The 24,570-nt window shown below is 37.8% G+C and overlaps 1 long non-coding RNA gene across 1 annotated transcript in view; it reads right to left on the bottom strand.

Moving 5' to 3' along the window:
* The window catches only part of LOC148127340 (uncharacterized), a 64,655-nt gene extending 42,374 nt beyond the window's left edge, over positions 1-22,281 (bottom strand). The window contains exons 1-2 of the long non-coding RNA XR_015741504.1: positions 22,221-22,281; positions 9,642-9,722 (exon numbers count right to left, since the gene is read on the bottom strand). This is a non-coding gene — a long non-coding RNA (uncharacterized LOC148127340). The remainder of the gene's footprint in view (positions 1-9,641; positions 9,723-22,220) is intronic.
* Positions 22,282-24,570: the final 2,289 nt, after the last annotated feature.

The raw sequence follows: 24,570 nt of genomic DNA, 5'->3' as shown, positions 1-24,570 counted from the left end.
TGGCCCAGATGAGGTGCAGTGTTTTGAACCCCCCAAAGTGTCCTGCCACCAGACTATCATGACATTGACATAGGATAAGGCTATGAAGAGGACCTCCAGGCACATAAATGCAATCACGGAACCACAACAGGTCCCCAATATATGCCCAATGAGTCTCTTGTCTCCCATTCTCATCCAATTCTTGACATCGAGCTACCACAAATGGGTCCTGCTGCTGCACCTCCTGAATCCTCACTCGAAGGTCCACAGGTTCCTCAGTGGCCGCAAACCGCTCCAACGGAATCACCTTCAGGTATACCCGGGCTTCCAAGATAGGGCATCGGCATGTTGATTCCCTCCACTCAGAATATAGGTCACCCGGAAATTAAATTGAGCAAAGAATAAGAACCATCTCACCTGACTCTGGTTCAATGTCCAAGCTGTACATAGGTGTTCCAAATTGCGATGATCCATCCAAATCTCAATTTGGTGATGAGCCCCCTCCAGGTGGTGCCACCATGTCTCAAAAGTGACCTTAACTGCCAATAGCTCCTTGTCCCAAATCTTATAGTTGTCCTCTGGAGCTGACAACTTCTGGGAATAATAAGCGCATGGGAACAAGGTGCCTATGGGAGCATAGGCCTGGAGGAGCACCGCACCAACAGCCACATTGGAAGCATCTGTTTCCACCACAAATGGCTGGCCTGGATCAAGGTGTTTGAGGATAGGCTCAGAAACAAAGGCGACTTTCAATGCCTCGAAAGCTGCCTGCTCCTCAGCACCCCAATGGAACTTCTCCCCCTTCTTGAGCAGATTAGAAAGAGGAGCAGTCAAGGCAGCAAAGCGGGAAATAAATGTGTGGTAGTAGTAGTAGTAGTAGTAATAGTAGTAGTAGTTTGCAAACCTCAACAGTTGTTGCACATCCTTAACCTGCTGTGGAGGTTCCCACTCCTGCAACAATTGAATTTTTTCTGGGTCCATTTCCATTTTTCACCCCAGCAGGTGAAATATGAGGTCCCAAGAAGTCAACCGTGGTTTGTGCAAACTGACACTTCTCATGTTTAGCAAACAAGTGGTTATCATGCAAACGTTGCAACACCAGCCGCATATGCTGCAATGTTCCTACAGGGCATCTGAATAAATCAAAGTGTCATCTAAATAAATGACCATGAATTGATCCAACAAATCATGGAAAACATTGTGCATGAAATGCATGAACACAGCTGGGGCGTTGGTTTATCCAAAAGGCATCAAGGTATACTCAAAAAGCCTGTACCTCGTCCGGAAAGCTGTTTTCCACTCATCTCCTGCACAAATGTGAACCAGATTGTAGGCCCCATGCAAGTCCAACTTTGTAAAGATCTTAGCTTGACAAAGCCTCTCAATCAGTTCAGGGATGAGGGGAAGCGGGTACCGATTCCTCACTGTAATTGCATTCAATTTGTGGTAATCCCAACACAAAAATAGCTCTCCTGATTTCTTTTTCACAAAAAGCATTGGTGCAGCCAATGGGGAGGTAGAAGGCTGGATAAACCCTTTCCAGAGGTTCTTTTCAATAAAATCCCGCAACACGGCCAACTCCGGTTCTGACAGGGAATATATCCGACCCACCGGCAATTTTGCATCAGGCAACAAGTCAATTGGACAGTCATACGCCCGATGCGGAGGCAACTGATCCATCTCGTTCTCCCCAAACACATCAGCAAAGTCCACCAACTCCATAGGTAGATCCAGGTCCATGGGTGTAGCCATACTCCCTGCACAGGAGTGCAAGCAATGGTTGGCACACTTCCTATCAAGGAACTGCACAGTTCCAGATGATCAGACAATCTGTGGATCATGGGCCAAACCCAGCACCACCGGAAAATGAGACAGTGTGGAAACGTAAAACACGGTTTCCTCCACATGCTGCCCAATACGCATGCAAAGGGGTTTGGTTGCAGCAACCACAGGTCCCAAATGAGGGGGGCGACCATCAATTGTCTCCACCATTACTGGTGGGGATACCTGTTGCTGAGGAATGAACCACTGCTTGACAAAATGAGCATCCATGAAATTGGCTGTGGCCCCTGAGTCAACTAAAGCTGGGATCTCCACTGCTCCCATACTAGGCACGAACACACTTACTGGAGCACAAGATGCTTCACCCATAGCGACTGTGGTAGAGATGTCGAAGATGTCAAAGGTGGCGAGGGTGGCTAGGTTGGTGAAGATGGTGGGCCTATGGACTTTACAACCCAATCTGCAGATCCCCGTAGGCTGAGCGATGTTCGTTTCCTGCCAGCGCAGGTATCGCTGCTGTGGATGTCTTAACCAAACACTTGGCCGCAAAATGGCCTCGATTGCCACAATAGAGGCATAAACCATCACGATGACATCTATTCTTTTCTACTTGAGTCAGTCGAGAGCGGCCAGCCCCCAGCTGCAAGGGGTTCCTCCAAAGGCACTTCCACCAAAGGCGCCATCTTGCTGGAAACAGATAAGGTCTCTGTCCGTCATCGCACCCATTGCTGCTGAAGTCTGGCATCAATACGAAGACACAGATGCATGAGCTCCTGAAGGGTGTGAGGGCATTCAGTGTGCACCAACTCATCCAGGAGCTTCGATGACAAACCCTCCTGGAATTGGGCTAATAGTGCTGCCTCGTTCCATTGTACATCCTATGCAACCACCCCAAAACTAGCAATATAATCCATGAGTGAATCATGCCCCTGCTTCAACTCTCTCAAATGTATGTTTGCTGTTCGGCTTCGAACAGGGTCCTCAAACCTGGCCCGAACGTGACGGCAAAACTCAGCATAATTGTCCAACACCTGGTTGGGCTGGGTCAGCAGAGGCGCTGCCCAACGTGCTGCAGAGCCTGACAACAAACTAATCAAACCCCCCACCTTATCCCGGTCAGTGGGAAAGTCCTCAGGCCAAAGGCTCATGTAAAGCTGGCACTGCCCCCAAAATGCTGGAAATTGGCCCAGCGAATCATCAAATTTATCTGGCACTGCCATTGGGCATTTTCGGCATGGCCGGGCAGTTTGCATTTGTGCCACCTATGTAGTCAAAAGAGCCACTTGCTGGGTTAACTGGGCAATCTCTGCTCTGAGCTGATCCATGGTCACCCCACAAAAAACAAAAATAAGTTGAAGGGGTGGCAGGAGTCAAAATGTGATGACCCGTAGTCTCTCAAAATAACCCCAAACCCAAAAACATATATTAAAGTCCAGTAAGGCCTTCAACTTAAACTTTACTGTTTTATTAGGCACAGTTTAAAATCACAAAAGTAAATAATTAGGCAAACAAAAAACCAAAAGAAACCACACTGATGAGAGTTCCGAAGCAAGCCAAGATAACTAATCATAAACTCCAGGAAAATAAGCGAGAAAAGTCAATTGGAAGAACGCCAGCAAAGATAAACCTCTTTCAAGGTGAAGACTAAATTGATTCCTGCAAATTCTAACTGCGCAGTTGCAAACTTATATACATAGCTCCCACCTGCAAGCCACAAGGAGAATCATGGTAATCTCCTCTTGAGTAGACCTCGCTTTTTCCTGATCCTCTCCTCCCTGCGTGACCTAGGATGGATAGGGGATGGGCCTTGTTCCATATTAGCAGGGTTGAAACTATTGGTCCAGAAAAGCCGGATCGTGATTGGATGTTTTGAATGTTCCTGATTGGCTCATACAGGGTTTGCCACAATTGGCTGAAACCAAGCGCGGCAAACTCAAAGAGTTGTCATTGGCTGCCTAGCCGCAGCCAGCTCTATAAGAACAGCTGCCGCGCGCTAGGGTTTTCGTCTCAGAATCTATCTGTTAAATAAAGAGCTGTTGTTCACTACTCAAGCCTCGTCTATTCATGGGACCCACCAACCATACTTAGCAGGCCTGGATCCTCCTCTGACTGCTCAGCCGGCCTCTGCCCTTCCCCAGCCTCCTCCACCACCTCTGGAGGTACACTCCCACTCCCTGTTGGCTGTTCCTCCTCTTCCTCAGAGTCAGTCTCCACCAGGGGCATGACAATCACTTACAATAAGAAAAGAGCCAGATTTTTCCAGTTGCCAGAAGAGTCAAGAGTTTAATGTATTCGCATTATTATTACTTGGAATGGGGAAGTGTGTCCAATTTTGCCTATGCCATTCTAGTTCCGTAGAGATCCAGTCAGCTACTTCTAGGTGTTGCCAAGTATTTGAATAGTATTGGGCATATTGCCCACGCTGCAATATCTTATTACACTGCTGAAGAATGGACATCACATCTGATCAATTGTTGCTTCCCACTTCACCTCATATCGTTATTCCATGTCTTATTTGCCAGACTTATTTGCCAGACTTATTTTAGGATTCAAGTTAAGTGATGTTTCAATCAAGTGCTAGTCCCATGTTCAAAAATATCCCCAACCACCAGCGACAAATTTTAATCACTACCACACTGATGAGTTGTTAGTCTGACAATTTCATAGTTGGTGAAAACCACCATCCACCTATTCTTCACCAACCCATGTTAAAGAGAATAAATGTTGTTGTTTTCTCTAGTGGCAGGAAATTCTTGGTAAGAAAAGAATTGACGCCAGATAAATATATTAATCACTTCCTTTAACTTGCCTTCATTAAAATGTCAAGCATAGCCCCAGTCACTGGTCTTATTATTATGAAAAAATAAAAAATTAGGACAGCATTGTCTTTTACATATTTTCTGCCAGCTGAAAATAGACAGCTTTTTAACATAGCAATGTGGTTGTGCCCCAAGTCATATAGCTTCTTTTGTTCTATGTCCAACAGAAGGTAAAATAGAAGAGTCGGTAATTAGGAAAAGCATTCACAGAACAAAATAAATGATAGATTTTATTAAAGGGCAATATTACAGACAGATAAAACTGTGAAATAGGCTGGGCACGTCCTTTGAGAGAAATACCTTGGAACACATGGAAACACCTGCCCTTTAATTGTTAAAGCAGTCATATCCTTTTCCATGCTCAAACACCTGTTCCTGGCATCTGCCTTCACAGTTGCTTTATTTTATTTCTCTTATACACACACACACAGAGAGAGAGAGAGAGAGAGAGAGAGCAAAAAACCAAAAGGTCCAGAAACAATGCATTTGGACGCAGCCATGAACAGCTTCTGAAGCAATCCTTCAAGCCTTAATATGAAAAAAGTCATTGTGGCTTTAACTTTTAAAACTGTTGCTTCATACACAGTCCTAAAACATTTATTTGGAGATTTGTACAACTTATTCTCAAATGAAAAATATTCCAGAATACTCTTCTTAGTTTCCTTCAACAGTGTAATACAACCTACATCTAAGACTCTAATCATCACTTAAGAGACATGCATATCTTCACAATAGAGTCCTTTGCTGAATATATAAAAAGTCACTATTTTAAAAAACTGTGGGCATGTTCTAGAAAGAAAATAGATGCCTCATTCAGGAGATGAGAAGGAAAACGTGGCACCTTTGTTTGTCATCATACATGCATATACCTAAAAATTCTGGTCCTTAATAAACTGCCCTTTTATTCAATATTAGATTTGTTCTCATCCCAACTCAAAGCTGGATAAAAATGCTGGATTACTCAGTAGGGTTCTTATGCACTACATACCTTTCCCATGGACATAACAATACAGAGAATATATCAGAGCAGGGGTATTTCACAGCCCCTCAGTCACCATTGTACTTTTCAGAGCACATCTACACTAGTAACTACCTTTTGTTGGATGCATTAGTAGGAAAACTTTTTCAAAAGTTAAACAAAAATAAATGGATAAAACAATAATATTTCTCTCTATCTCTTTTCTTTCCCCACCCCACACCTTCTGTGTGTGTGTGTGTGTTTGTGCATTCAAGTCAATGTTAACTTCTGGAGATTGCCGGGACAGGTCCCTGAATTTTTCTTGGCAATTGGTTTGCCATTGCTGGTTTCTTAGAGTTGAAAGAGAATGATTAGCTCAAGATTTCCCAACTGCCTTCTTGCCTAAAGTGGGACTAGAACTCACAGTCACTCAGTCACTTTCTACTTTACCTTAACCATTACACCAAATTGTTTCTGAAGTCAACAAAGTCACTAATTTTTTAAGAAGGGAAAGAAGCTTGTTCTTAAAAAATGGGAAATGGGGAACCTAAAAAGTTTGGCTTATTAAAAGAGAGAAAAGTGCCTCTGTTATGGATTCTTATGAAAGAGCCAATCTGACCCTTAGTTAGGCAAACCCAACCCTGAAGGGATCTGAATTGTGCTGATTAACCCATATCTGTCCCTGAAAATACAAGTGATCCCTGATAAATTTTACTAGATTAAGTTTGTTTGCTACCTATAACAAAATAGGATTATTTTGACATCAAGGATTCCTGCTTGGGTAATCTTCTGTTTGCACTGCATTGAATACAAAGAATGATAGAATGTTAAGTAAAACTGAGAAAAGTAATTATATTATTTCAATATTTTTATCTTCCCTATTTGAGGCAATTTTGAAGGGTTGGTTTTGACCTTTCACTTTCTATGGCTTTGAACCACAGTACTTGAAGGATACTTTCGGTATTAAGAAATATCTTTCATTTCACCAAGAAAAAAATTGAATAAAGATGTCCAATAATGGTTCTATTACTAAAGATTTTGTGATACCCTAAAAGACTCATAGTACACAATTGTATCTATTGTGCATCTGTTAATTTTTAATATTTTAAAGACTTTTAGACTTACTATGACAGTTGACCATGGCATGGTAAGACCACATGAAGAAAAATAAATACTTTATATGATCTTGGTAGAATTTACCATCTTGGTAAATGGTAGAATGAATTATCTTTCTTGGAAGAGCAATCTTTCAGAAATATGGCTGTCAAATGTGGTGACCAGCACTATTAGAAGATGCACTGTCAAAATGTGTAAATGAGATGTCTCTCATTTCTACGGTAATCTCTATGTGTGAATAGAATACATAGATTCCAAAAGGCTTTTCTCCTCTTTTGTAAGCTGATCCACCTACAAAAATGTGTGGAAATAATAAAGCAAGATATGCAAAATGTAGCAAATGGAATATGTCAGTCAAAAGTAACTGATCATCCAAAATATGCAGCTATTTTCATCACCCAAACCAAAAAAGGATGCATAACAGTTCCTAATTCTCACTGAATTTGTTTAAAACTGGAATGAAAAATATATCGTGAGATGTCTGCAGAAAGGCCATTTGGAGACTGGTCACACAGCCATTCATTTATGTCTAACCAGCTCACACATACACACACTGAATTGTTGCTGAGATAAATTACATGGTTTTGTATGCCAGTGACATATGTTCTTTTGATTAAAAGAAGAAAAAATGGAAAATGAAGAAGAAAGAGCTGTCTCTTTGTACTGTTCTGATTACATTAATCAATTCAATTCAGTAAGAATAGAACTGGAAGAGACCTTGGAGGTCTTCTAGACCAATTCCCTGTTCAAGCAGAGAAATGACTGTCCAATCTCTTCTTAAAAACATCCAGTGACTGAACACCCACAACTTCTGTAGGCAAGCTATTCCATTGGATAATTGTTCACACTGTTAGGAAGACCCACCTTAATTCAAGGTTGCTTCTCTCCTTGATTAGTTTCCATCCACTGTTTCTTGTCTTGCCTTCTTGTGCTTTGGAAAACAAGTTGACACCTCTTCTTTGTATCAGCTCCTCAAATACTAGAATACTGTTATATCACTCTAGTCCAGGGGTGGGATACAACAGGGTTAACTACCGGTTTGGGATTTACGAGGTTCGGTGATTTATGATGTGCTTCCCTGTATGCTGTGAGTGCATGCCTGTAAATCGTCATCAGCACACTGCATGCAGAGAAGCAGCCTTTGAAACAGCCCTCTTTTCCTGCTTTTTTAACTGCAGCTGTGCCTTGTTCAGCAGCTGAACTTGAAAAATTAGGAAATAAAGATCAGATAAGAGCCTGTGTGGGTGGGTGGGCAAAAGCATCAGCAGACATAGAACTGCTGCTCTTCAGAGCTACCGGTTCTACAGAGGTGGACAGAACCAGTAGAAACCCACCCCTGCTCTAGTCCTTCTTTTTTCTAGACTAGCCATGCCCAATTACAGCAACCATTCTTCACATGTTTTAATGATTACATTAATGTAACCATTGTAAAGTAGATAACACAAATTTACTTAAAATGTAGTGGGTTTTCTTTTTCTATATTGATTTGCAGCCTTTGTATATGGAGATGGTTCATTCAAGCAGAAGCTAAAACTCAAACTGCTGAAATATTGTGTCCTTTTTAACTAAATTAAAAAGTAACAGAGTCTGTGTTGCAGTGATTAAATCAGACAGTATCCTTTTCATAAACACAGGCTGCTGGTCCATGCTGCATTACCACTGGCACACTATGTCACTTCCTTTCAGCATCATGCCACAAGCTCTGCCCTCTATGTATGTGTGTGAGTTGTCATGACATATATACAAAAGGGTCAAATCTGTGCCATGGCAAATACAACCCAGCTTTCATTATTTGCTTCCCCTCCATCCATTTGCCTCCTGATGTCTCTGGCTGCAGTCTGGTTCTTGGTTTAGAAACGAGACTGCTGACCCAGAAAGAGGTGTTAGTAGCAAAATCAAACATTGAAGAGAATAGCCAAGAGTGGAAGAAAGTCCAGAGATCATTGGCAGAGTTTTGCTTCTGTCAAGCCAGGTCCAGCTGGGGCATGAATGATACAGCAAAAGAGATCCTGGCTAATCCCACACACAGAGAGAGACTGACAGAAATACTGACATGAATTGTATTCTTTTAGCATACTGCATATATGTTTTGTAAGTTCCTTCCTTCCTTCCTCCCTCCCTCCCTCCCTCCATCAAATTTTATGCCTCAGTCCACTTTCCCCATTTCCTCATTCAGTCCACTAAGTCATGCCACTTCTTCCTATCAACATATTGGTAGGTCATCTAAATAAGCTTCCAAATAAGCTAAATTGGTATTTTTGTAATAATCAAAGGAATATATGCTAAGAAGATGCAATCTCTCTCTCTGTTTGCATCAGCAACATAGCTATATAATATCTTATGAAAGGACAGAAGTTTTAACTGAGGTTGACTAGAAATGCAGCATATCTCAGGATATTAGGCTCATTCCAGAAGCTAAATCACACAAACCTGGATTAGAACCAGCTAGGAATTCCAGAGCTATTGGTTAAACTGAAAAGGTGAAAGAAATGCATCCAAATTAAAAAAAAATGGCAAACTGATTTTTTTTTTGGGGGAGTAGCCATCCATATTGCATCTGTGAACATCTTGAATGCAAAAAGGGGTGGGGGACAGGCACATGTAGTTGTTTATGTTTCAATATATTGTTCTTTTTCTTTTCAACTGGAAGGCTAGGGTGAAAGGCTCACATACCTAGACAAACAGGGCTTCCAGCTATCTGGATATCTGAAATAAATTCCTATTCTAGGAATATGTTTATGTGGACTATATTATGTCCATAATATTATTAAATAAAATGAGCAGGCTTTCTTTGCTTCTTTAGGTACAGATAACCCTGCTGAGGAATGACAATCTATAGAACCTTCAGTCAGGTTTGAACTACTTGGTAGTTTCAGGACTATCACAGAGTCTTTGGGCTACGCTTTTCTTGTTGGTTTCCATTAAGGGCATCTCAATGTATTCAATAGTATTTCCATTCTATCAAAACTTCAGTATAATTTCCTTACTGTTTTTTCTTTTTCTTTCTTTATCTTGAATTGGTCTGTTTCCCTCTGTTCTCAAGCATCATATCTGTTTATTATATCTTCCTGAAAGAAATAGAAATAGATAGAAATAGAAATAATAGAATTAATAGCCATCTTGGTCACTCTCTTTCAGAGCTAGGAAACAAACAAGGCAAACCACTTCTGGAAATCAAGGAAACTGCAGGAACTAGTCCAGGCAGTTGCCAGGAGTTAGAAATATCTTGAAGGAACAAAACAAAAGAAAAAATATATAATTCCATTACTCAGATATTAAATTTATGGAGTGAATGTGGCTAAATGGCTATCACTTAGTCTAACATATCCCGCAATGTTTTATACAGGTTAAATTAAAAAAAACCCTAATACATGCTACATTGCACTCTTTGGAGGAAAGAAGGGGATACAAATGAAATATTATCTATATAAAGGTTTGTGGAATTCCAGATGTAGCTATAGATATATTATGCAGATACAGATGCATACCACATCCATATATCAAAATATATGGCCTCCTTCATTATAAATTTGTTACCTTTATCTTCTCTGTCATCTTGATATATGGAACTCTTTCAGTACAAATCCATCTGGGTTTCACAATGGGGGGAAAACAATATTGTCTCATGCTGAGCAAATCCATGCTGAGTCTGGCAATAAGTACAGCACAAAAGCAGCCAATTAAGGAGTCCTTATAGATATGTAAGAAGCAGAGTTAATGAAGTGACATAATGGAAAATTCCTAATCAGTGAGACTTCAGAAACATGGAGCAAAATTCATATTTACTGAACAACTGATAGCTATTTATTTTACATTTTTCTACCAATGCTCAAATGTGGCAGTAGCAGCACTGAGAGGAAGTGTAAAAAAAGTCCAAGAAATATTTCTGAGTACATAATAGGTATATAAATAAAAAAGAATGAAGTAAAAAAGTGGCTTAAACTTTCTCTAGCCAAAGGAGTTTGAAAACATCAAAACAAGGCACAATTGAAGAAAAATTCTCATGTGAATAAACACAAAGGACATGGATCTCTTATTTTCAAGCTGGTATTGTCAAAGACTCATGAGCTCCAGGTTTAATCCCTTTTGGCAGAAAACTTCCTGGCCTAAAGACTTATCCGCCAGGCCCCTGTCAGTCCAGCTCTTTCTCATCTTATGCAGCAATGAACAATTTACTGACACATTAATCCTGTATCACTCCTATAGAAGACTGAGCTTTGGCTGTATTTCAAGAGAAATAAATAAGGTGTATAGTATAATAATATATATGATTCTACAAGACTTCCTGAGCTGGGGACCTGAAGAAATCATAAAGAATGACTGTGGCCATTTTTTTAAGTCAAAAGACATAGAAGTACTGATGCTTTTTATCAACAAGAAAGTGTTTGTTTACTATGAATAGAAGAAAAATGTTTTGATATCTACCACTGAAGCCCAATTCATAGTGTTCATGGCCTATTTAACATCAGTGTGGAACTGTTCCAGTAACTAACTTCTAAAGCAAATAAGATCAGGTGTGCAGTAAAAAAAATGAAATTTCATTCTAGGACTTGGATTCATTTTATCTCATGTTGCCAGAACAGTAATAACTCTGAACATCACTGTGCCCAATGCCTAACTCCTGCTATAAGTCCTAAATATAATCTCTCCTCTTGCATAAAGAAAAATAATGTGCACTAGCTAAGATATGTTTCACGTATATAGAGGCTAAGAATTCTGATGAAGAATGTGTCAGAGGTATATTTGAATAATACAACAAGTACTAAATCATAAATATTCATACCAGAAATATCAGGTCTCGTAATTTTAATCAAAGTACTTGATTTTTTTTTCAACATTCTGAAATGTGGCTAGCTTAACTAGCTCCCTTACAACTAGTAGAAATATATATATATATATATATATATATATATATATATATATATATATATATATATATATATATACATACATACATACATACATACATACATATTTGTTTTCTTAAGTTTTCGTGGGTACTTACATGTATGGTATTCAGCTTTGTTCGGATATTTTCCCACATCATTATAGTTATGCTTTTAAAGTTGTAGCAACGTTTCGGCAGAATCTCACCTGCCATACAGAAGCCTGATGATGGCAGGTGAGATTCTGCCAAAACGTTGCTACAACTTTAAAAGCACAACTATAATGACATGGGAAAATACCTGAACAAAGCTGAATACTATATATATATATATATGGCAAACCTCATCTTCTAGAATGGAAGTCTGTGATAAGATATTCTGCAAACTTAAAAATGTTCAAGTCAAAAAAGCAGGTGGGTGTGCTAATCCTACCACAGCTAACTACCGGATGTTTGATTTAAGATTTTGAAAAGTGGACAAAAAGAATTTTTTAACCCCTTTTGTTTGTTAAAGGAAATGCAAGAGGGTTGAAAATATCTCACAACAAAATTCTGCACATTATTCTGATAGGACTGCTTAGAAAGCCATTGTGGATGTCTAGGGAGATTTGGGGACAAAAGAGCTAAAGGTACATGAATAGAAAATGCAAAATGGATGCAGTAACAAGTGAGATATACCGACAAATAGCCAACATGTGGAAAAAAAAAAGGAAATAAGAAATTAGTCTAAAATTATAAAAGAGCCAGTTTTGGTCCAGTAGTTAAGACATGAGGCTAGAAACTAGGAGACCTGAGTTCTAATCCTGCTTTAGGCATGAAAGCCAGCCCAATCACTCTCTCTCTCAGCCAAACCCCTCCCAGCTTTGTTGTTGAAGAGAGAATTACAAGGAAGAGAGACTATTAGGTAAATTCACTGCCCTGAATTATTTATAAAAATAGTAAAGAGTCTATTTTATAAAATAAAAATATTTAAAGATCTAGTTGTTCTAGAAGCCTAGATCAAGATGAAGATAAATCACTATTTGTCTCTATTCTGAGGTCATTAAGACCCCATTTTAGCATTTAGCACTTAGACTTAACTACTGCTTCACGGTGCTTTACAGCCCTCTCTAAGCAGTTTACAGAGTCAGCATATTGTTCCCCAAAATGTGGGTCCTCATTTTATCAACCTTGGAAGGATGGAAGGCTGAGTCAACCTTGAGCTGGTGAGAATCGAACTGCTGGCAGTGAGCAATGAGTTAGCCTGTAACACTGCATTCTAACCACTGCATCATCATAGCTATGTAGTTTTAAAGGCTAAAGCCAGTTCTGGGACAATTCTCCCTTCTGGTTTGGCTTGCTATGTTATAGAAGAACTTTCCCATGATATCTAAATAATTTGAGAAACTGCAACAGCATCAACCTATAATTTAAAAAGGAATTTTATTTAAAATAAAGGGGGTAAAAAGGGAATGAAAACATAGTTTTTAGCTTTAATGGTTTAATGCCCAAAAATTACAGGACATATGGATGAAATAAAGCAATTAGCGCTGATAAAATCATGAACAGGACTTCAAACATCAGTTCCTGATAAGTTATTATAATGAGACTGGGCAGAGATCCATAATGGGTGGCATCTGTGGCTTGAATAACTTGAGATGGTATAAAACATGTACCAATGGAGTTTTTATGAAGATGTTAATCTTTACATATAAAAGTCAGAGGCAATTTCTGGCAAAAAAAAAAAAAAATATTCAGAGCATCAGAATCCATTAAGCAGGCTAGCATACCTTTAAACAAAGGAATCTGAATGCTGAATCTGACCTTGTCTTTGACTGGGCCAAACAACAGTCTTCTTAAAGAGGTTAGTTTCCTTTTTTTTTCCTCCATAAACCTGAAGGTTAATGTTCATAGCACAAGGAATAAGGGAAACAAGGAGTGGGCGCTTACAATCTTTCTCCAAGGATCTTTTCTGGAATTAATATGTAGTGTTAATGCAACCTTCAGAACCTCAAAAATTGAAAAATGTTCCACTTAATAAAGCATGGTGGAGGCAACTAATTTTCTCCTTCTAGAAATCATTTTGGAAAGTTATCTCTTGTCAGAAAACTTCACTATACAGTAATTCTCAACAGGAAGATTGGTCCTGAAAATAACAAAACTATCTCTTCCCTGAATGCCTGAATCCTGCAAATATTATCCATGTGTTATTTTCTTGCAAGATAGATGTCCTTTTTGCCAGCCAAATAACAAACATATGCAGGAAACACACAAGAATAGTAATGGGAGACTTCAATTATCCTGATATCAATTGGAAAATTAATTCTGTACCAAGTGAGAAATCAAATAAGTTCCTAACCAACCTAGCTGACAACTTTGTTGTCCAAAAGGTAAAGAATGAACTAGAGGGACAGCCATACTGGACTTAATTCTTACAAACAGAGAAGAAGTGATAGAGGGAGTTGAAACTGCAGGAACCTTGGGTGAGAGTGACCATGCCATACTAGAATTCAACATAACACAAACACAAACAACAGAACATAATGACACCAGAGTCTTGGATTTTAAAAGATCTAATTTCAATAAACTCAGAGATAACTTGGGAAAGATTCCATGGATGAAAATCCTAAAGGGGAAAACAACTCAAGAATCTTGGGAAACTCTGAAAAGTATGATCATAGAAGCTCAAACCAGCACAATGCCACTGAGAAAGAAAAACAAGAAATCTAAGAAGAAACCAGCATGGCTGCAAAAAGATTTCTCTGGCAAATTGAAAGAAAAAAAGGACAAGTACAAAAAAATGGAAAGAAGGACATACAACTAAGGCAAAATATCAGCAGATAGCCAGAATCTGCAAAAATGAAGTCAGAAAAGCAAAGGCTCAGAACAAAAGTCAAAGATAATAAAAAACAAAAGTCAGAGATAATACAAAAAAAGTTTCTTCCAACATATAAATAACAAGAAAAAAATCAAGGAAACGATTGGTCCACTACAGAGAGAAGACAGCAAGGAAATAACAGGCAACAGAGAGAAAGCAGAACTGCTTAACTCATTCTTTGCATTGGTCTTCACACAAAAAGAAACTATAGCTCAACCCACCAAAAACATAACTGTAAAAGACAGACCTGAAATAAAAGTTAAAATAAGCAACAACAACAACAAAAAATAGTAAGAGAACACCTGTCTGATCTTGATGAAAACAAATCACTGGGGCCTGATAGATTACATCCCAGAGTTTTAAAGGAGCTGACAGAGGTCATCTCAGAACCACTGCACCATATCTTTCAAATATCCTGGAGCACCGGGAAACTGGAAAAGAGCTGATGTGGTTCCCATCTTCAAAAAAGGAAAAAAAACAAACCCAGGAAACTATAGACTAATCAGCCTAACATCAATACCCAGGAAGATACTGGAAAAGATAATAAAAAAACAGATCTGCCAACATCTAGAAACAAGTAAAGTAATAACTACCAGTCAGCATGGGTTTGTTAAGAACAGATCATGCCAAACCAATCTTATTTCATTTGTCAACACAGTGACTAAATTAGTAGACCAGCAAAATACTGTGGACATAATATATTTAGATTTCAGCAAGGGATTCGACAAAGTAGACCACTTCTTAGTAAGCTAGAAAAAAGTGGAATAGATAGCATCACCACTAGATGGACTCGCAACTGGCTGGCAAACCGTACTCAATGAATAGTCCTTAATGAGTCTAAGTCTACATAGAGGGAAGTAAGCACCGGGGTGCCACAAGGTTCTGTCTTAGGCCCAGTACTCTTCAATATCTTCATTAATGACTTAGATGAGGGAATAGAAGGGGAACTTACCAAATTTGCAGATAATACTAAGTTGGCAGGAATAGCTAACACCCAAGAAGATAGGGTCAAGATCCAGATGGATCATGACAGACTAGAACACTGGACTGTATCTAACAAAATGAAATTCAATGTAGAGAAAAGTAAAGTCCTATTTTTAGGCAAGAAAAACCAAAAGTACACATATAGACTGGATGAAACCAGGCTCAATAGCAGTCACTGTGAGAGGGATTTTGGAGTCTTAGTGGACAACCAGCTAAATATGAGCCAGCAGTGTGCAGCAGCAGCCAAAAACGCTAATGCAATCCTAAATTGTATTAACAGAGCGATACAATCAAGATCAAGGGAAGTACTAATACCACTCTAAAAAGCCTTAGTAAGACCACACCTAGAGTACTACATCCAGTTTTGGTCACCACATTATAAAAAAGATGTTGAGACTCTAGAAAAAGTACAGAGAAGAGCAACCAGGATGATTAAGAGACTGGAGGCTAAAACATACAATGAATGGTTGCAGGAACTGGGCTTGACTAGTCTAGTAAAGAGAAGGACAGGGGAGACATGATAGCGGTCTTCCAATATTTGAGGGGCTGCCACAGAAAGGAAGGGGTCAAGCTATTTTCTAAAGCACCTGTAGGCCAGATAAGGAATAATGGATGGAAACTGAACAAGGACAGATTTAACCTGGAAATAAGGAGAAACTTTCTAACAGTGAGAACAATCAACCAATGGAACAGCTTGCCTTTGGAAGTTGTGGGAGCACCATCACTTGAGACTTTCAAGAAGAGATTGGACTGCCATTTGTCAGAAATGGTGTAGGGTCTCCCGCTTGGGCAGGGGATTGGACTAGATGACCTACAAGGTCCCTTCCAACTCTGATTATCTGTTATCTTAAGATCAACCTCTTTGTCCATACAGAAACCCTGGCTCAACTCCACAACAATCGGGTTCTCTCATATTTCTCTTACTAATATTTGTATATGGTTGCAAAGCTGCTTATTGTCTCTTGCTGGCCTAAACAATAATCCACATGAAAAAGCATAAGTTACATAGCACACTTACCTATGGAAGAGTAGTCAGGTAGGAAAGTTTTGGAAAGTCTTCAAACCTGCCTGTTTTCCCAGATTGGGGACCAAGATAGTAATTGAGCCCATGCTGCTAGCATATAGCAATTTTGGAAGTCCCTTTTTTAGTTGTTTGGAGTGTATAGCATTTACTTTACTTAATTTGAATTGTATTTTGGCTGGCACACACACACACACACACACTTATATCTTATTTAATTGGTACTGGGTTATGTGTATTTGTGTATTCATATAATTTTATATGTATTGTATTTTTTAATCCTTGTCAGTCACTGCAAGTCACATTTATTAGATGGGCAGTTATATAAATCAATGTAAATAGCTAAATAAATAATTAGTGACTACTTTATCCATAATAATTGCATCCATCAAGGGAAGTCATCTAGACAGCACTTAAATTCCTGACTGAGAGCTGATCAAGTTGTAGGCCAGAAGTCTTTCTATGTGGTTGCTTCTCTGTTATGGAATATCCTGTTCCCAGAAGTGGTCACTTTGTTCTTGATATTTCAAAGACCAAAGATACTTCTTTTTTGGCAAGTATTTGACACTTCAGTGTTACTGGGCATCTATTTCTAGTTATATTTTAATGGAGAAGTATGATTGGTTTGGGCAATTTTGATGATGGATGTTATGTTGATTTCTTTTTTATATATATATGCTCCCCAAAGTCATTTTGAGAAATGTTTTAAAACAAACTAAAAAGACTGGTCGCATACAACACAATACATAACAATGAGGTCAAATCGGTTATGGTTCCAAATACCATGTGAATCTGCATCTGGTGTCAAGTTCACTTTGGAATTTACATAGCAAACAAAACAAGTCACTGCTAAACAAAGATAGGTACTTAAGTCTTGTGTTTCCGTGCTCAAATGCTAGATCACATATAAATAGTCCTTATTTAGCAACTGCTTCATTAACAATGAGGAAAAAGTCTTTTTTAAACCAATCCTTACATTTGTCATTTTCTATAAATTCTATAAGGTCTACAAAGCAAAGGAAAACTGAAGTAAGATCATTAGCAAAATTACAGTTTCACTTACCAATAACTTTACTTAATGGCCAAATTCCTAGCCCAGATTGTGGTGATTAAATGAGGACTGCCTATAGTTTGTTCTAAAGAGTACATATTGAAAATTATAAGTATTGTGTCCAACAATTGTACTGCTTAAATAAAACTCTCTTTAAAAAAAAAATCTAGGGCTACTATATTGTCTCTGACTACAAATCTCTGACTAGCTACTTGAAAGCAGCACAAAGTTTAAGTGTCATTTTGCCAGTAATTGGTGGTTATCTGGATTGTTTCAGCCTGGCTGTGGCAGTTCTGTCCCAAGTTCAAAACAAATCAAAGGTCTTGCTGATTTAATAGTTTTAAAACAAGCATAATTTGCATGACTAACTGAACTTTAGCAGCTATGAGAAACTGCACCATTCAACTCATCTCTTCTGTATAACTAGAAGAGTTCATGTTGTGGTCTATTGCACCTGGCTCATCTAAGCAACAATGTTTTGGAGAAAGCCAAACAGATGTGGGATTGCTTGTGGATGCATTCTTTTACAATATATGCTTGGCCTGCAAATCTACCTAAATCCATGTAAATAAATGGAAATATGTTTTTAATTTTATTCTGAAGAAGAAAATGGGAAATAATACATAGATGCCTGCTATTGAGATGGAATTCAGGTAGCTTTTCAGCAAACATTAGATTCAGGGATATTTTTTTGTCCAGCAAAGAAGCAAAACAAAACTGCTGTTCACTGAGCAGCAATGTGTTTTGTCTACTTAAGATTAGGCCTCAGCCTCACAGACTAGCAGTTAGTTAGGTAGGTTGTGTTATATCTCAGGGGTTGTCACAAAGAAGAGGGGGTCAAGCTATTCTCCAAAGCACCTGAAGGCAGGACAACAAGACAAGAAGGAATGGATGGAAATTAATAAAGGAAAGAAGCAACCTAGAATTAAGAAGAAATCTCCTGACAGAACAATTAACCAATTAACAACTTGCCTCCAGAAGTTGTGAATTGTCCAACACTAGAAGTTTTTAAGAAGAGGTTGGACAAATATTTGTCTGAAATGGTATAGGGTTTCCTGCCTGAGCAGTGGGTTGGACTAGAAGTCCTCCAAGGTCCCTTCCAACTCTGTTATTCTATTCTGTTCTATTTCTAAATAATTTAGAAATGATTCTTAAGAAGGTTTTTTAGTTACCAATATTGCTGTTCTGTTCCCAAATAAGAGAGGTAGAAACTTCGGTTCTAGTGGCCAACACCAAAGTATTGGTAGATAGATCAATGTTGCTTCTCAGTCTACCTTGTCTCCACCATATTGCCTTGCTGGGAAGGAAATACTTCTATTTTTAAGGCTAAAGGCTATGCTATGAGTTGGGTCAACTTATCTATATGAAAAAAGAAAGGTGGCCAGTATATTATTTGATTTAGCCAACTTTGGTGGAATACTTGTCAAAAAATAGGAGCTTTCAAATATCATTTGGAACTCCCTAATCCAAGAAAGAAAACTAATAGAAATTCTCAAAGAGGTCTGAAAGTTGTTGCTGCTGCTATGTTTCAGGATTTCCACAATATTTACAATTGCCCGTGTGGGCATATAAATAAGTCATTAAAACCTTATTTAAAATGCACCTGTGAAGCTTGAATTTCTGTAATCCTTTGCTACAGCTTGAGTTAATTCTATCTTTCACTTGATTTTCCTGAATCAAACCAAGTTTTGTATTTAATTATTAGAACAGAAACAGTATGTATTATAAATTACAAGATGGGAGCCAAGAAATTCTCTCACTCTACTTCCTGCTACAGGCCTGTATTAGAAGAGTTGAGGACAATTCAAAGCAGATGTTAAAAGTGTGGGGAAGCTGTAGGAGGCAAAGGATATATTTCCTCCTCTGGTTCTACAATTACAAACTGTTTCCATTTGGAGACCTAAACTATTGGATTCAACATAATAACTATAAGGATCATTACAATCTTAGGGTTTATATTAATCAATTTAGCAGCTGGATTCTTATACTGTTAAGCCTAGTTATAGCCCTTTCCTAATATTTTATATCAGTGATTAATTCATACATAGGGATTACATTGAAGTCTTGATGTATGTTCATATGAAAATAATTTCATATGATCCATGGGGAAACCAATGCAAAAACAAAAAATGAATTGTGTATGGTAGCGTCTTTATAACTAAACCACTGCATGCAAGCATAAAGCTACCTATATATGTTTTCCATTTCTATAACTATGTGTCTAGTGAGCCTAGACATAATCAATATTTTAATGAAATTTTCATACAACTCTGGTAACTTTCTCAAAAGGCAAATGGGCAAATGTTGACAATTTCCATGTCTTATGCTTCTTAATCTCTCATTAGTTTGAGACTTTCTAGATAGCCAAAAGTAATATATTTAATGCCATTGATTTTTTTTTTTACAGCAAGGCTGGCTGTTTTCCTTCATAAATAAATAAATAAAAATGAGAATCAAGCAGACCACAATGTGTTTCATTTTGCTTTGATGATTTTTGGCGTCATGAAAATTCATTCCCTCTCCACTTTCTTGCCAGCCAGCAATGTTTCATGCTGGGGATTGATTACTGCAGAACAGAAACAGTAAGAATCTCCAAGCAGAAGTAAATCTGTCAAAGCAATTTAATCAATTTTAATACCCAAAACACCAGTCCTAAACTGACTGCACTGAAATTTTGCAGATAAATATTAAACATTCCTAACTATGAATCTGATTAAAACAGTACAGTACTTATGCTTGTTTGATCTAACTCTTAAAATAAAGCAGATATATTTCTAAACATGATTTTCATCATTATAATTGTGATAGTGAGAAGTAGGCATATGAAATTCTTTAAACCTTATGTTCTTAATGAAATATAATAAAATAATTTTAGGGATCTAAGGATCTCTCTCTCTCTCCCTATGTCTCACTCACTCATGTTCAGGCCCCCCACACTCTCTGTAATATAAATTTCTGGTGCCTACTTTAAAAGCAAATTAGAAAATCCTAAACACGGTTATTTGAAGCAAACAGGCATTAAATTCAGTGGTGCTTACTTTTGATTAATATTAATGGAGATATAAGGTTAGACTTCCTTTTCACTGGAACATATGTTTTCTATATTAAAAATAGAAAAAAAAAACCAGCAAATAATGTAGAGTTTAAAAAAAAAATAGGTGTTTTTTTCCCCTCCAGCCTAGCCAGGTAATAGTCAGAGCCATGGGAGATAAAAAATAATTTAAGACACACATATGACAGGGGAATGTCATATGATAGAAATTTCTGCTCCTGTCTTCTCAGTGATTGTCCCCTGCTCTGAAATAGCTTACCTCCTAATTTTTGAACTACACCCTTCCAGTTATATTTTCAAAGAACTCTGAAAGCAAACTCTTTAGACAGGCAATTTCTTGCCAAGGAACACATAATCCTTTTTGTTGTCTTGGCTATTCTAATTTTATGTTATTCATTTTAAGCAGCTCAGGGTCTTTAGAAAGAAAGGAGCCTTTCAGCTGAGTAAATAAATGCCAAAGTGCTGCCTCTCCAAAATGATCAGCAAATCAGTAGAGGCAAATCTCAAACATTTTCATATGTATTTTATACATATGAAAATGTATAAATATATACATGAGGTTGCAAATTGTATTTTTAGCCAATCACCATTGAGTCCAAGGTAGCCAATTGTGAATGAAGAGAATGCCAGGCATTGTTGTGTTTACTCCTTCTGTTTCAAGCTGGACAGCTGCTGAGTTCACTGGTTAAGAGCTTCCAGCAGTTTGCAAATTAACAAAAAAAGCTGTCTGCATTCCTTCAAAAATCTGTTAATATGCTTATAATACATATACAGTATACTTTCATCCAGATATATTTGTGTACTAAAAAATCTATTTGGAAAACATTTATCCTAATAGCTATGGACTGCAATATCCCAGGACATTTAAAATCATTGCATATAGCAAATCCTGTGAGAATAGCGTGCCAGCAAAATTGTATTTTTAATGGCTTGTTGCCTAGCTGTGCTGAGGAGAGAATTAGCCAGGAGTTGGCAGTTAGGGTGTCAGTATGCAGTCCTTCCAGTTGGGAAAAAAATGTTCTACTCTCAATACGAATGCATCAAGATATTAGTTTCTGAAATCACTGAAGTATAGGAAAATGCAAATGGATAGCAAGAAATCAGAGGTTTTAAGAGACAGAGAAAAATCAACATCTGGGAATCATCCTTATGGAAGAAGTAGAGGAAAGCTGGCTGGCAATAGCTCAGAATTTATAAAGCTAATGTACTTACTTATTTACCTTCTTTCTTACTTACTTACTTACTTACTTATCAAACATTTGACTGAAGAGGGACTCTCGGCAGTGTACAATTTAATCAATACAATAAAACAATAGAAATGGAATAATTTAAGAGTAAAAATTTAAAAAAATGTAAAACAATATTTTAAAATTATAAAGGATGGAGAGTTCCAAGATCAGGAGGACTAAGTGGGGGGGGGGGCTGAAACTGACTGAATTAGCAGAGTTGGTGAAATTGACTGTGTTGGTTAGAAGTAATGGACTACACAGCTTTATAAAGAGATTGGAAACCATTTGTGAACTTTCTACCTGCTAAATACAATACCAAATGGTTGACAGAGGGATTAGAAGATTAGTTTAACCAGTTGATTGTTTTTTTCTTCTTTCTTTCTATATATCTACACATACATACATGTTATGACTCCCCTTCAAAATTCAAACGAACAAAACAGAAAACAGCCGTTTCACAATTAAATCAAATGGAAAGAAGTCTTACAAGATAATGGCTGGCAGAAACCACAGCATAAATCTTTACTCTGTCCAGCAAACCAGTCCTGGCAATAAATCCTCAGCCTCAGGGCTCTTTGCTATAACGTCCTCACTCAAATAGTCATTTTGTTTCTGGCCAAATGCACCAGCTCAGCTGTGTCCTTTTATACCCATTAAGGCAACGTGCTAATTAACTGGCTTGCCCTTCAGATTAACGTTTCCTGGTTCTGACGTCAATCCACGATCTAACAGTCATCAGAGTCAAAACTCCCAACAGGACCGATCCTTCCAATCACAACACATACATACACATGCATACATACATACATACATACATACATACATACATACACATTCTTCTTTTTCAGCACCCAGCCAGGCTGGATCCTACATGTTAAATGTTAAATTTTGGTTCACTTTTTCCTTTTTATTGTACACTACTTTTTTCCTTTTTTGTTTTTGCTAGTGTTGAATGTATGTTTTTATTTTGTTTTGTTTGTTTGTTTTTCTGTTTTATATTTTACTTTTAATGATAAAACAATAAATAAAAAATGAGTTTTTCTAATAATTCAGCTGAAACAGCAGCTGAAACATAAAAGCAAAAATAGTACTATTGAAAATAAAATGAACTATTTTCTACTAACAACAGGATTCATTCTTGCTGGATCAAAGAAAGGCTGATGATGAGGAAAAGAATGCTCTACCCTAATGTACATTTGGATCTATTAGTTTAGCTGCTGGAATTCTTATAGCCCCATCAATTGTCAAAAAATCTTACTAAAAGAATCAACTGTAACAATCAACTTTGGAAAGAGATATTTTCAGTTTAAAACAGCTGCCAAATAGATGCAAGAAAAGCAATGGTTATTTTCATTTATTTTATTTTTATTTAGTTAAGCATATATGAGAAAACAAGTATAAGTATGAACATAACATATAAACATATAAGTATAAACTGGTATAAATATATACATAATAAATGGATACAAATAAATGGGAACAGTAGGACAGGGATGGTAGGCATGTTGGTGTGCTTATGCGTGCCCCCTTACAGATCTCTTAGGAATGGAGTGAAGTCTGTGATAGACAGTTTAAGGTTAAAGTTTTGGGGGGTTGAGGGTGTAACAACAGAGTTAGGTAGTGAGTTCCAAGCATTGACAGTCTGTTGCTGAAGTCATATTTTCTGCAATCGAGTTTGGAGCAGTTTACTTTGAGTTTGTATTTATTGTTTGCCTGTGTGTTATTGTGGTTAAAGCTGAAGTAGTCATTGACAGGTAGGACTTTGTTTCAGACAATTTTGTATACTAAGCTTAGGTCAGACCATAGACGACATAGTTCTAAGTTGTCTAGGTTCAAAATTTTGAGCCTGGTGGCATAAGGTATTCTATTGCAAGCAGAGGAGTGGAGAATTTTTCTTGTGAAATACCTCTGGACTCATTCAATTGTATGTCCATTATATAGCATGGATTCCGGGCAGCTGAGCTGTATTCGACAATTGGTCTGGTGAAGGTTTTGTACACCCTAGTTTGCAGTTCAATGTTATCAGAGAAAAAACTTTGCAAAATTAGGTTAACAACTCCTAATGCCTTTTTGGCAATGTTGTTGCAGTGAGCTCTGGAGCTTAGGTCTTTTGAAATGAGTACTTCTAGTTCCTTGACAGAGTGAGAGTTGGTTATGAGGTCATATCTGCCCAGTTTGTATTTAGTGTTCTGATTTTTGTTGCCAATGTGTAAGACAGAGCATTTGTTTTGAAGTTACCAGTTGTTTGACCATTCTGACACATAGTCAAGGTCACTTTGTAGGGCAGCAGTATTGTCTGTGGTGTTAAATAGTTTTATGTCATCAGCAAAAAGGATGCAGTTGCTTTTAATATGATTGCAACGGTCATTTATGTAAATTAGAAAGAGAGTGAGTCCTAGAATGCTGCCTTGGAGGACACTGCTGTTAACTGGTGCAGGGTTTGATAGGGCACTTCTTATTTTGACTACTTGTTGCTTATTTGACAGGAATGCGGCTATCCCTTTGTGCAGTGATCCAGAAATGCCATAAGAGCATAGGTTTAACAATAGTTTATCATGTATCACTGAATCAAAGGCTTTTCAGAAGTCTATGTAAATTGTGCTATTGTTTTATCCTGGTTGAGTTGTGTAGTCCAAATGAGTTGTGTAATCCAAATGAGGCTAAAGAGATTCAGGAAAATGGATAAATTTTTAAAATTTGTGGACATCATCTCCTGCTGCTCCAGCTGCTTAGTTTTACAACTGTATAACCAGACCTGAAATACTCACAACAACAACAACAACAACAACAACAACAACAACAACAATAATAATAATAATAATAGTTGCTGTTGCTAT

Source organism: Pseudonaja textilis, chromosome 2 (assembly GCF_049901715.1).
Source record: "Pseudonaja textilis isolate UNSWEBS1 chromosome 2, rPseTex1.2, whole genome shotgun sequence".
Classification (NCBI taxonomy): Eukaryota; Metazoa; Chordata; class Lepidosauria; order Squamata; family Elapidae; genus Pseudonaja; species Pseudonaja textilis.
The sequence above is the reverse complement of the archived record's forward strand: the minus strand, read 5'-3'. Positions and strand labels throughout refer to the sequence as shown.